Raw genomic sequence first — 12,656 nt, forward strand, 5'->3', positions numbered from 1 at the left:
CCTTAGCTTTTTGGATGCTGTTGAGAGCAATAAAGACTTGGAAATTCTGATCACTGATTTCTCCTTTAGAAAAAAAAGTTGATTTGATTAAATTTAGAGCTATGTGACAACTCAGAGGAATGTTAAAGAATGTTAGCACTAGGAACACTAGTTGTCTGACTCTGGTTTATGGTACATGCATGCATACACACAGTTCCAGGTTATACTATGATGAGGAGCCTGGCCTGCAGGATGACATGCATTGCCTGCCTAATGATGTAGAGTATAAGAACAGGAAGCAGATGGTGCTGCTCAAGCCACTGGTGTCTAATATTGCATCCATTTGCACTTCCATAAGGCTCAAGGTAACCATCCTCAAAGTCTGCTTATACAGACCATGCTGTCCTTGGGCCTATTTGCAATGTGACCAGTCATATGATAAGCATACAGAGATGACATACACTATTCTTGAGGCAATGAATGATCGCACATTTGTGATGCTTCTCAGGCCCCAAACCTGGGGCACCTTACCAAACTACACACTTTCATTCACATTAAACACATTTAATACTCTCTGAGTCATGGAGAGGATTACGGCCTGTCACCTTTAAATGCAGGATAGTCCATATTTGGGCAGTTGTGTCCTGTGAGAAAACAGGGAAAATTGCAAGTGTTTTGAAAACTTAGGACCAAAAATATACCCTAAGTTTTATCTAGTAGTTGCACAATATATGCATTTTGATCTGAAATACCTCAATATAATATGAAACAACAGGAACATATCAAATTCTACAACAGTGAGTTTTTATTTTAGCAATAAAGTGAAGTACAATTCTTTTTCACTGGTTGTGGGTATGAGGTCTCCTGCAAAATATCACATCACCATAACAATTGCCTCCCTTTGGACATCTGAAGGATTCATGATTATCAGTTGAAGGGTTATTCTTCAATGGACAAATGCACAAACTTTATTTGTTGAAAACCATGTTCAAAGAACACACCTTTAAGCTTTTATGCAAGGGGAGGCACCCACCACTCCCACCTAACTTATATATACCAACTCCAGGTCGCAAAACAGTGGAAAAAGTGAAGCACTTCCCGTTCACTGAAAGTGGCTTACAGAGATTCAATATTTGCACTGCCTTCTGTCAAAGTATAATCCTTTTACAAACACTCATATTCCCCACCTGAAAGAATGGTAATTCTAGTCATGGATGCTACATATCTATTGGATCATAACTTTGGGCACTTAATCAGGGTGTCAGGGCATGCTCATGTAGTTCTTTACTGCCCCTGCCATGGACTGCTTTGAGCACTGGGACTGCATACTACTGCAGGGGTCACCACTAAAGTTTGAAATACTGCACCCCTACCCTGCGATTGGATAATTTGATCCCTGACTTCACACAACAAGCTGCCAGACTTCACAGTAAACAAATCCCCCTCCCATAACCCTAACTCATACGATAAAGTTGCTGTTACCTGTCACTGTTTCTGCTCCCTTGTACAATTAACAGTGATGGTGCCTTGCCAACCCCCTATGCTACAGGTGTAAGCCAGTGTCTGAGACGCAGAGTGGCCAGTCCATCAATGCCTTGCATAGCCTGGAACTGATAATGCATGCATCATTTTATTTTGTGTTCTTTTCTATCAACAACCTCTTTGCTAGTGCTGAGATATATTGAACCCAGCTCTGCCTCACATGTAGTACCACTAAGTCCTCATCCCATGACTGTGCACCATGTTCCTCAGCTACAGCTCCTACAACTATGGTAGGCTCCACTGGGATGTTTCCTTGCAGCTGTAACTATTTGTTCAGTGCCCCATTATGCAAAATGGCACACATGACAAAAGTATGGCTGCTGGTTTCTGGTGAATAATGCATTTTCTTACCAGATGCATCAAGGCAGTGGAAGCATCCCTTCAGTAGAAAGTATGTTCAATTACATTCCATATTTCCATATGTGCAATGTTATATACCATCTCTCCCATGGCCTGGGGGTTGCGGATGGGGTCATCATCCATGACTGCAGTATACATCCCATCTCAAGTACGCAGCAGTAACACCACCATATACAACCGGCTACATGTTTGCATGGTAACTGTATACACTGGCTTCTGTAACTGTTCATAGGTACACCTATCAATCGGATCTTCATCAGAGACATCCACCAGCATGAACATTGGTAAAGCTCAGATGTGGGCTAAATTTGTGACTTGGGAACTATCTAAGTGGTGAACAAATACAATATATATGATAAAACAATAATAAAGAACATTTAACATCCAAGAATTCAGTTACACAGTTTAAAGAGATGAAGGATTGTCACTTCCACCACAAAATAAAATTAAGTAGTGTACAGTTAGAAACCCAAATCTCTCAAAAATCTTCCAAAAATCCTACCATTAGTATCTGTCACAGTAATCCACAATGCTGCTTTCTTCCAAATAAATGTTTTAACTTATTCAAAAGTAGCTGAGTATTCACATTTTGCTTTATTCAAGAATATCTAAGTAGTATTAATTGTACATAGCCTGTAAATTATGTAAACAGCCTAAAGTAGAAACAATAAACAGAAATAATTGAGAATAAAACAGCCAAGTGAGTGCCTACACCTTATGAACAAATTCTTTCTCAGATCTAAGAAAAGTTGATTTTGAGAATTTTTCTATGACACTGCAAACTGTCTGGAAGCTGAGGGAGTGAAAGTCCTTCCTTTTGCTGCGTATGATACTCCATGGTTTAGGTAGATCCTTGCTGGCATTGTTTGTGCAATCAGTGGCTCCCAAACCCTCATGGAAAGGGCCTAGGCTATAAAATGGCCTTTTCTCTAGAATTCTTGGTTCCTATATATGATTCTCCACAGGATCATAGGAGGTTACTAGGCTACTGACCCTAGGGCCTTTACAAGCTTAACCATGTTTTACCCTTGTTCTCTCATTGTCTGAGAGAAGTAGCCTAATATTAGTGCACAGATTTGTGATCAGCACCGACTGCACCTTTCCAAAAAGGACATAGGTGAAACCCTCAGGGTGATTTTAAGGTTTCCCATCCAATTGTCCAAGTTACACTTAAATAGGTTATTGAAGAGCTCTGCTTAACTTGAATTGGGAGTTTGTTGCAGAGGAGTGGCAGCTTCTGGGAGACACTCCTATCTCTCAAGCAAGTCCTATTTATGTTGCAGGTTAGGTTAAGCTCTCTAGAGCAAGTCAATCTTGTCCCATTAGATTTGCAGATGTGCAGCATTTCCATTAAGGCAGGGTCTGAGACAGCTCTGTAGGGCAGGTACAAGTCTCCTCTAAGCAGTCTATATGATAGAGAGTATAGTAACAGTGCCTTCAGTCTGTTCATGTAGGTCGTGATGAAGACCTTGAATTTTCTTGGTGAAAAACCTCTGAGGTGTCTCTAGCTGCTGCATGTGTCTGGTGAGGTGCATACAGAAGGGATCATTGTACTCTATTATTGGTCAGATTAGGGACAAGTACAGAAGAGTTATAACTCCTTCATTTTGGATGCTATTCCCTTGTTTATGAGATGGGCAGTGCAGAAGGCCTTCCTCACCACTGTGGCTGTGGACACATAATGATCGAAGTTAAGGCTGCTATCAAACTGGGGTCCCAAGTCTCTCACCACTGGGTTTGAACTTAGGGGTTATTGTTAATGTTGTAATTTTCTGGGACTTCACCTTTACTGAAGGGGATGATAATACATTTTTTTGCATTAAGATTAAGTCATTGGCTTTGGCACCAATCATTTGTCTGTGTAAGCCCATTTTGTAGTACAATGACATCATTTTGGGTTTCAATGATTGCACCCAATTTGCAGTCATCAGCAAACTTGGTAAGCCACAGGCCATCTATTTTGACCTGAACTTTTGAGAAATAGATTCCAAACAAAAGAGGACCCAGCACAGATCCTTGTGGAACACCACCAGTAACAGGCCTGCTGGTAGAGGTGGAACGCCCTACTTTGACTGTATGCATTTTGTAGGTGAGACAGTTGGCTACCCATCTAATGATATATGAGTTTTCCCCATCTGGGTGAGTTTACTGATTATGCCTGAGTGGGGGATATTGTCAAAGGCTTTAACTAGGTCGAGATAGGCAGTTGCGCTGTTTTGTCTTCATCTAAGATTTTGGTGACATTTTCAAAGAAGTCCATCAGGTTTAGTAAGCATGTTCTGCCTTTAATGAAACCAAATTGGGTTGAGTCAACAGTTTGAAGGTCTCCTATTTCCTTGTTGATTAGTTCCATGATGATTCTTTCCTTGGCCTTACAGCTAAGGCAGGTTAGGCTTATGGGTCTATAATTCCCAGAGACAGTTGAGAAACCCCCTTTGTGCAAAGGAATCACAGTTGCAGTTTTTCATTTAGGTGGGACAAATCCAGTACTTTGACTCTCAGGAATTCTGGGTTACTATATATGCTTCTTCACAGAGTACCCAATGGTCCCATCAGCTCCTGTTTTAGACCATTTAGTAAACAGCCTGGGATGTTATCCAGTCCCATAGAGGCTGTGTGTTTGGCTTTGGAAAGGGTGGTTATGACCTGCTCATTGGAGATACTAGGTAGAGAACTGGTGACAAGTATATGTTGGGTATGATTGGTGGAGACAGGGGAGTGAAGTTTTTGCTGAGCTTTTTTTGCTAGCACGTTGGCAATTTTTGCAGGTTCCATATGTGTGGTACCCTCCACTAATAGTTTGGCACAAATCTGAGCCTTTCCTTTAAGATTTCAGATGTAGTTATAGAATGCCTTGTGATTATCCTTAGCCAGGGATGTTAATTTGGTTTCGTAGTTAGCTTTGGAGGACTTGATAAGATGTCTAATTTGCTTATTCAAGCTGTGGAGGGTGTCTTTTCTCTGCTGAGACCTTTCCTTTTTGTTCTTAGTCAACAGTTTATTTCTCTTTTTGTATAACCTATTTATGCAGGATGTTCACCGGGGTGCTTTGTTTTTTTTTTGAGGATCCTGCTTTAATCCATTTATGTACAGTTGAGTCTATACATTTGTGTAGGTGTTTATACAAGGTATTAGTGTACTCCTCAGTATGAGAGACACACTGTTTTTGGTGAGTGGGGGTTTGAAACTATTTATGTCATCACATAGGAGGCGATAGTTTGCTTTGGAGAAACATTTTAACCTTTTTGTTCCAGAGGGGGGATCAGTTGCGACTGTTAATTCGAATGAAACAGATCTGTGATCTGGCCTTACCAGGGAGGGCCCTGCACATGGGGTGGTGCAACGATCTCCCATGTTGGTGCACACTAAGTCAAGGATATTTGAGCCCTTTGTGGGAGTGCTGGCTATCTGTTCCAGAGAAAGTCCAGGAACCTTAGGATGAGTGTCTTGGTGCTCATATATGTTGCCCAGTTGATGAAGGGGTAGTTAAAGTCACCCATGACTAGACTGTTTGGCTGTATTGTGAGTGACTCAAGAAGGTCCAGGTGGACAGTGTGGTTTATCTGGTTCATGTTGGAGGACCTACAGCTAACAATGATGTGGAGGGGGTCTTTCCTACAATTAGCTGGACTTGGAGTAGCTCTAGGGAGTTGTACTATTTAACCAGTCTTCAGGTGTATTTGTCTTTGATGAAGATGAATACATCTCCCCATTTGGTGCTTTTATAATCATTTTGTAGTCTCAATGTGTGGAAGGCATTGTAGCCTTGTATGGCAGGGGTACTCTCTGCAACCTTGAACCATGTCTCTGATACTGCACAGATATGTGTCTTCCAAAGTAAGGAGTGCTTCCAGTGAGTGCAGTTTGTGATTTAGACTCTTAGCATTAAGCAGCATTACAGTGAGTTTGTCTCTAGAAGATGTTTTTTTATGTCATGAATTTTTTGTTCTTATGACATCACCTAAAAGGCACTATGGGGGATACAAGTACCTTAGCCAGTAACCGGAAGCCAAGAGGTGACAGATGAAGATCACCCCTGGCAAAGTAACGTGGTCTTGCGACTATGTTGTCTCAGGCTGAAAGATACTAGATCATCCTAGATTGACACCAGAAGCTAAGCCACTTGTTAAAGTCAATCAATTTTGTTTGTAGTGAGGCATCATTCTGGGTGATGGTAGGATGCTGCTTAGAGCAAGGGACATACCTGCCTGGGACACATATTCAGCAGGCTCAGTCATGTGTCTCTTCATGTAGTCCAGTGAGGTACATCTCAAGTCATTCATTCCAACATAGACTATGACAGAGTAATAACAGTACTTGTTGTTGAGAGACTTGAGTGCGTGCATGATTTAGTGGATCTTGGCACCCAACAGGCAGCTGACTGTGACCTTCTCATTGTCCAGCCTGGTAAGTGGGACGTCTGTGTGTTTCACTATAGAGTCACCTATGACCAAGACATTTGGTTTTGAGGTATTTTTGCCTTATGGGATTGTTAGGTGAGACACTGATACATGTTTATATGTGCAGTGGATGCTGTTGAGACTGCATTGTGTATGGATGGTTTGTGTTTGGGAGGTCTCTGTTCTTTTGGTATATGTCTAGTGAGTACCTCCACGTATGTGGGTTTATGTGTTTTGTTGTTGGTTTGTGGAAGATGTGAAGTGTGTGTGCTGACAATCCATTTGGTATCTGGTTTTCTGTTTCATGTGAGAGAGAGAGAGAGAGAGAGACAGCAATGATTCCAGATTATAGTATAGATACAGCTCTCACATATTGTATTGCATGTTTTAGGAGTAATGGGTTGTCAGTATACATGAAGCAATTGCTACATTACCTCAGGATGCCAATGTCCATCAGGCCAGCTGAAGAAATGGTGGGAAACTGCCTGTCTATTATGTCAGGTTCATTCTGTAGCAAATAGTGTGGAAAAGGCTAGATGGAACTGGTTCTGCTGTAGGACTAGTAGAATCAACTAAATTATGGACGTTTGGGAGTAGGTTGCTGCATCAACACCTAAAGAAATGTGCAGCTGAGTTGTTCTCTGGGCAGCTGTGAGCAACTCTGTAGCACACAGAGAAACAGAGAAACCTAGGATGGTTCACAAGCAGCTATCTAGGGAAAAATTGACTTTTTAAGTGTTTGCATCTATAATGGGCAAGACTAACCTCGTTGTGCAATGCACAGCTTAGCTAAGCAATTATCAAACAAGCTGGCCAATGGAAATGCTCAATACTGAGCTTTATTCCAACAATCTCCAACTCAGATGGATCCTTGGCTACACTCTTCTGCCATAAGGGTGCAGGTGACCCTCTAAATGTAAGATGGCAGCAGCACAATGATGAAGGAGGGGGTGTAGGATACATAAAATTGCCACCTGCAGTAATCCTAGTGCATTCCCCATAGATCACCAAATGATCCCACTAGTTAGGATGGTTAAAGCTACATGTATCTTAGTGTCTACTCAAATGGGCAATTAATGCCTCTGCTTTGATCCCACTTGTGGGTAAGATAATTCAACATGCTTTAATAAGGGTTGCACAGGGGGTTCATTATCTGACGGTCATTCAGTTGCTGGTAAGTAAGGTGCTATCAGTAGCATCTTTGAGAATGCAAAGGACCTTGCCACACCATATCATAGGCACTGACTCTGGGTCAGGAAGCAAACCTATGGTGCTTGGCTATAGATGCTGCCACCATGTCTCTGATAGACAGAGGCAGACAGTAATGCCCAAACTAACCCTACAACTCTAGAAACTTTCTAACTAACATATTCCCTTCTAACAAATGCCCATGATACATAGGAACATAATTAGGTTGGATTGCATGGCTAGGCTTAGAAAGATCCTAGTGATCATTAGCCTAGTATATAAATATGAACCTAATAACCTAATGCAAACATTATAGAGTCCTGCATACCATCAATCCCTGTCATTCAGAATAACTGTAAACTGACACATTGTGAACCTGTTTTATAAGTCCCTGAATTGCACTGCCATGTTTGATGCTATTGTTTGCATAATCACTATGCTTCATTTATATCAGGAATCTCATTTCCATGGGCACCAGCAGGCAGGTGCAAGGGGGTGCACTTGCACCACCCTGGAATCGGCTGGATAGGAGATTAATTGACTTATAATTTAAAAAAAAAAAATTTTAAGGGTGTTCTTCTTTAAGATCGCCCTTTGCGTCCAGTCATACAAATAGAACAGGTGCTTGCAACCTGTTTTCATCTTCTCCATACGTGCTGTGACGCGACCGATGGTTTACGTCTTCATCTTCCACATTCGCGCACAGAATTTGAATTCCAGAAGCCGTCTGGACTTGGGATGAGCTGAGTGTACAAGGGAGAGGTAGGTGTGTCTTTAATCTTGTGTGGGGGCTTCCACTGAAGCTGTCGGTACTTGTTTATGTGTGAACAATAGTCCCTTTGCCTGTAATAAGCCACTGCTGCTAGATATGGTAAATCTTATTGTTGAAGGACTATAGCCGTCAGCTAGATATTCTCTGGTGTAGTTATACCGCACAAGCTCTGACCATGATCTGCTTCTCTGCCCCACTTTATCACCATAACATCCTGTTACTACAAAGCACTGAGCTTATTATTGTAACTCTATTGCATGTGTTATGGGTTTTTTATTCTTGGAGGTGTGTGATACTGGCCTGCCCTAGTTACGTTTATCCTGGCAATTTTTCTGCCATTTGGAGTGGCCTTATCTTCCATCTTCCACAGTCTACCTTTTAAATGTTTGTGTAATTAGCTGCCTGGATTTCCTTACGCCCCATTAAAGTGACTTAGACATTAACAACTGTTGGAGGATTCCTATATATCTGCTGGTACTACATACTTAAATATGTTAACATTGCTTGTTTTGGTTTGCTTTTCAGTTCTAATTCCTCTGTTACAAAGTAGACATGTCAGTTTTTTTAAGTTTCTGTAGAATATTTAAAACTCATTATTATGGACTTAATTACTAAGCTTTTCTCTTAATGGGACAGCGATGCTATTTTTATCCTCTTCTTCAGTTCAGGTCTGTACTTGGACTCTAATTTTATTGCATATTTTAACCTACATTCTTTAAAATAGGACTTTTTGGGTATTTGTTCATTGAGTTGTACACATATATAGTTTAGTGGTTAGAATTTTTTAGCCTGTTACTATACATATATATATATATATATATATATATATATATATATATATATATATATATATATAGATGTTATTTGTAGTTGCTTCATAGTTTTCAATGATTTGAGATTCGATGAAATGGGTTTTTTTGATTTGGTCTTGATGGTTTATATATTCAATGAAATGATAATATATGATATGAAGTGGAACCATATATATATATATATATATATATATATATATATATATATATATTCATTTCTATATTAGCATTTTGCAAATTTGGCTTTTAATTGTTGAACTTTTACTTAACTGGTTACTTTTCCAACAGTTACACTTTATAGCAATTTTATTTTGACCAGTTTTAGCTTTTTGCAAGTTTTAATTCATATTTTATTTAGATCGTCTTATTACACATCCCATTGTTTTTAGTTTGATTTCACCCATGTCATGGTTAATACAATTCAATTAATAGTCAAGTTTTAGAAAGTGATCTATTCATATAGATTATATCAAGTTTTAATATTTCTTGCACTTGATTTGTACTGGGTTTTATTTTGTCCCACTGTATGTTGTTACATTGTGGGGGTTCATTTATCACAGAGACTAATTATTTTCCTTCTTTTACTGCTGAAGTTTCTGAGGCCCATTATAATAACTTGGCCAAGCCTGTGTATTTCAAAGAGACACAGAGCAGGCAGCATGCACAGCAAGAGTCAGGTGCATCAGATCTCTGATACTTGACCTATACTAGTATACCTTTGCTCTCCTAATGGGACAGAACCACATGTGGCCCATATGGTACTCATTGTATCCCCCTTAACCATCAGGGATAGATATGTGGGACCTTCTTTCTTGCAGATTTTATCTGGTTGCTGTAATGTAATGGCAGATCTTATTGCAAAGAGACTATTATCTTGTCTTACCTGTTGCATGATGAAGACGAGACTTTTATCACTAAGACCTGGTTAGATGGGAATGTTGGCCCTATCCTGGCTGCCTTAATATCTCCCAGTTTCTTAGCTGTACAGCATCTGAGGCTTGATTGCTTTGGCAGTGGAGTTATTTTCCATCAGTTGGCCACTGAGTTGAAACCCATCAAGGTTGACACTTGCAACACTTTAGTTTTTCATTTGGACAGCAGCAACCTCTAGTTGTGTCATCATCTACCATCCATCCACTAGTGTTGGGGCATTCCTTTAGAAGTTTACTGACTTCCTCATCTCATCTGGGTTGATATACCCCCGATGGCTCATCTTTGGGGACTTCAGTTCATGGATCAATGACAGGTCAGTGACTTTTGTCAAAGAATTCCTCCACATTATGAAAAGATTCAGGTTCACTCAGATTGTTTCCACTGCTACCCATTCATTTGATCATACTCTAGTTTTCCAGCTGGACATTAGAGTGATAGGGTTGATTATTCATGAAATGAATGACTGAGACTACCATGAGCCACCTGATATTAGCTATGTTCAATCTAAGGACATCAGATCAGTTATTCCTGAAGTATTTAATTCCAATTTTACAGGACCATCTTCATTATTATAGTACCACCAGAATCGATTGACTTGTTCAGACTTATAATCATGCCCTGCTATGTGATCCTCTATGTGTATTCACCCAAAGGCATCAGAAATAAAACAATGCAACTACCATATTTAACCATGTAATAAATTGTCAAGGAAAAAATTGAGATATAATGCAAATTAACCAAGTATTATCCATTTGTAAATCTGCAGAATGGGATGGATAGCTTATAATGAGCTAATGTTTTTTGTAACAGTATTTGTTTACAATGTTTACCCAAATGCCTGCTTAATCACATAGTGTACATTGACATTATAGACATCTGGATCTGGAAGTGCTGGGAAAGGAGGGGGGATTTTCCTTATCCAGGTTTGCGCAATCTATACATTAGTACATTTAAAGATGGAGAAGTGTGGGTTTGCAGAGGGTTTTATCAGTCTACAATAAATTTTGTTGTGTTTGAGTTGAAGTCAAGTTAATTAAATACAGTAAATGTTTATGCTTTTTGCCCCATGCCTGCCAACATAAACCTCTACTAATGAAACTCAGGCCATTTCTCACCATGAGCCATCCAAAGGAATTCTTTATCCAGACAGCCATGAGGCTAGTTTGTGTCTGTTTGTATTCGGATTGAATGTGAGCAATTTTTATGTATGTAAACCCCAACCATGCCCATGATGAAGGCATAAGCACCTGCATCACATTAGGCACCAGCAATACTCTGCCCTCTGTACAGTTGCACTTCCTTGCCTGTTCAGACAAGGGCTACTATCACATTAGACACATCACACATTTGTCTCACAATTGCTTCCTATTTTCCATGCTACTGAGCCTTTGCACTTAGCTCTAGAGCAGCAGAAAATCAAAACAAACCACCACAGTCTCCTCCCAGGGATGGGTGAGCAGTAGCCGCTCATTTCTCATCATCACCACCCTGGCTGTTCCAGCGCTCGAGCCACCATTCAAATGAGGATTGTCTGTCTCTCATTCATGGCGTTTTCCCTCTTCACCATGGTGCTGGGCTGACAAGTTGAGTAAAGACAACTTGATGAGTTACTTTGAATCCATATGGAAGCATGCTATACTACTGCAGTTAACAATGGTTGTTTGTATTAAACAAAAGGCAGAGGACAGAGATGGAGGAGGAGACATATTTACGTAATGATTCTTATATGCACTACGTCAGGGTGTAGTGCCTGGCTCATTGCAAAATAAGTGAACATGTGGCAGGCCATTATTTCATGTATCATTTAACAAAATATTTTTGTAGAACTCTTGAGATACATTCTGTGGGAAAACAGAATGCTAGACAGAACATATGTGAATGTTTTCATCCACTGGCTATAAGTGAAGTCATTTTCTTTATACAAGATGGCTGATTCTGGAATGGAACATTCTGTCATCACATCAACTGGTATTAAATAACTGGCTGAGGATGTGTAACATGATAATGGTATTTCTAGGAATGCTAAAGATGTCCTAGCAGAAGCAAAAACTAGCATTAACAGAACAAACCTCTGTACTTAATTTCCATGTTTAGATGGCATGGCATTAATTTGAAGTAACATAACTGGAAAATAACATGGCAGGTGTTTACTCTCAAAATAATATGGAAATCAGTTGAAATAGTTGTGTGACCTCCAATGCTATTAGCAACAATGTTTATTTTTCACAGATTTTAACAGTGTGTGATGTTGCCAAACAGTGGGAACTCTTAAGTTGGTAAGTTTCTGAAATTACGGATATATTATGAAATTCACAAATTGTTGTTGTGGTCATTCATCAAATGGCTTCTTATTAACAATGATCATATATTGCTTTTTTACTTAACATTACTAGATAAAAAAGTAATCAAGTGCTGCAAGTTAAATTTTAGTAGGCCAGGAATGACTAATGATTACTGCTGAATATCAGAAAAAGGTCCATCTTAGGGTTTTCATGAACAGACTTTGTAAGAAAGCCCAGTCAATATAGTTTCATCAATGTCTTAAAACTTATGTTAAGTGGAAGTCACCATTGCTAGCCTCCACATTATTTTCTTGTGTGCTGATAATATAAAGTCATTATTACAAACTAAGGCTCCAATAGATCACCTAGCATATTCAAAGAGCATACC

Source organism: Protopterus annectens, chromosome 5.part0 (assembly GCF_019279795.1).
Source record: "Protopterus annectens isolate FY-2018-M chromosome 5.part0, PAN1.0, whole genome shotgun sequence".
In the NCBI taxonomy this organism is placed as follows: Eukaryota; Metazoa; Chordata; order Ceratodontiformes; family Protopteridae; genus Protopterus; species Protopterus annectens.